At 39.9% G+C, this 2,500-nt stretch overlaps 1 protein-coding gene across 1 annotated transcript in view; it reads left to right on the forward strand.

The window, feature by feature from the left end:
* The window catches only part of LOC138040710 (zinc finger protein 585A-like), a 45,907-nt gene that overhangs the window by 24,086 nt on the left and 19,321 nt on the right, over positions 1–2,500 (forward strand). The window lies entirely within an intron of this gene.

Below are 2,500 nucleotides of genomic sequence, written 5' to 3' on the forward strand. Positions count from 1 at the left end.
CTGTAGAGAGGTCATTTACTGCGCAGCCCCATCCTTGTGTAGATGCATCAGTACGAATGGTGATGTGTGGGTCAGGTCTGTCTATTTTATTGACTGCAGTATCTATACAATCGATCTACTACTGAAGCTCCGCTCTAGCAAATGGTGTCAAAATTCTCAGCTTTTTGTGTAAGGGCTTAAGATTTTTCATGTTCTGTAATGCGAAAATGCAGAGGGTCATACATTACCCCAGGAAAACTAGATATGATGAGGCCCACAACTATTATGCCACCTCACGAATCCACACTCTTTTACATGACAGAATTTGAGTTACAACTGTCTTCACACTTGTTTGCCTTGTCTAAAGTAAAGTGATACTGTCATATGGATTGAGAGTTCAAAACAAACCCCAGAAATACTAGAATTTGTGTGGGTATGAAAACTGATTTTTTTAGGGTGAAGAACAAAACCGAGATTGCCCAGCAATGTTGCCGGGATATGCTTTGAAAACTGTGCAATTCTTCAGCTTGGGTTTAACAAATGCTGAGAAGGAAACCAATTGATTTCTGCCATTACTCAACTGCTGTCCCATATAAAAAGGGAGGGATGCTCGTCGGAAATTTTAAATTAAATCTCAAATGAGACCAATCTGGTCGTGGCCCAGGCTTTTTTTGACCCCTAAAAGAGACCATATTAAAACACACAGATAACTAAAAACTGTGATTTTTAATGATGGCAAAGACATTATTATCTATTACTTTCACCTTCGTGAAGAAATATAAAAATGTACACATACCCTTTTATATTTCTTCGAAGGAGACCCTCACGGCTAGACCTTAAAGGAAACCATCACGGCGGTGTATGATTGCGTTTTGCCCAGAACACCCTAAGTGAGACCAAAATCCGAAATTTACGCCCCTAAGCGAGACGGCGAGCATCCATTTCGGTTGTCCGATGGGATCTCCAGTCAGCGCCATCTTAGCCAATCTCGTCATGGAATATGTCGAAGAAAAGGCCCTGTTATCGGCTCCAAACTCTCCCAAATGGTGGATCAGATACGTAGATGACAGCCATGTATGCATAAAAAGGGAACATGCGGATGAATTCCACGCACACCTCAATTCTATCAACACTAACATCAATTTACCATCGAGATAGAATCAGAAGGTTCTATTGCCTTTCTGACACAAAAACAACCAGATAAGACGATGGCTCGATACCGTGTCTGCATACAGAAAAGCTACCCACACCGACCGCTACCTTGACTTCAAATCTCATCACCACCCCCAACATAAATACTCGGTCATACGCACCCTCATGGATCGCGCAAAGAATATCCCATCCACCGAAGAGGAATCTGTAGAGAAACTAAGAGAGTAGCAAAAGCCCTTACCGCTAATAACTACCCTGCCATTTTCATCTATAATGGTCGCCAACGAAACAGACAACAAGAAGTAAATGATTCAGACCAGCGCGGTATAGTTGTTTTGCTGCCCTATGCCAAAGGAATCTCCGAGAAAATCGCGAGGGTTCTTCGAGGTTTCAACATTAAGGTCGCTCATAACCTATTCGGACAATCTCAAATATACTTAAAAAACCAAAGGACAAATCGAGAGGGAGGCCTCTAGAGGAATCGTATATAAGATCAAATACAAAGATTGTGATTGTGTTTACATCGGTCAGACATCGCGCGCGCTAAAAACACGCGTCAAAGAGCACTCAAAGGCCATAGCAACATTAGATGAAAACTCTTTGTTGGCCAAACACCACATGCGCTACAATCACCAAATAGACTTGATGAACGTCGAAATTGTTGACAGATCATCGGCATGGCGACAAAGACTTATTCTGGAGGCTTGGCATTCCTTACGAGATACGAACGCTATAAACGATCATATAGCACTTACAAACGTTTACAATAACATAAAGAATTTGTAAAAATATTTTAGAGTGCTCTGGAGACTTTCATTTTATTGTCTATTTTATTTTTAAAATATTCTTTTAAAGTGCGATTTTATATTAATACGCATCGTGTACCATCAGCACGCCGTTAGATTTTTGCATTTTTCATCTCTCCTGAGGAAGGCAACAGCAGTTGCCGAAACGTCCAACACAATATTTTAGCCAGTGTCAACCTTTTTATTATTTTTTAACATGCCTGGCTACACACCAAACATTTTTAATATATATCCATGTTCTATTTCATTTAACATGCACCCTTCCCCCTCCAAAAAAAAAGAAAGATTGAGTGCCTTAATCTTCATAACTCATTAATAATTTATGAACCTAACAGCCTATCTAAACATTGATAAAACGTCACGTGCATGGGCTTTAAACCCGACAAACCACTCCTTATTAGAATTCTCTATATAAGACTAGTAATGAGGCCAACTTGTTTTGTTGTAGGCAAATATCACATTTTGAACCTTAGTTCGGAATCCAGAAGGACACACTTTTTCTGGAATGTTTTTGAAGCTGTTCAAAAAACTCATAGCACATGTTTTATCTCGTGTAAAACACT

This window comes from Montipora capricornis, chromosome 3, assembly GCF_036669925.1.
Source record: "Montipora capricornis isolate CH-2021 chromosome 3, ASM3666992v2, whole genome shotgun sequence".
In the NCBI taxonomy this organism is placed as follows: domain Eukaryota; kingdom Metazoa; phylum Cnidaria; class Anthozoa; order Scleractinia; family Acroporidae; genus Montipora; species Montipora capricornis.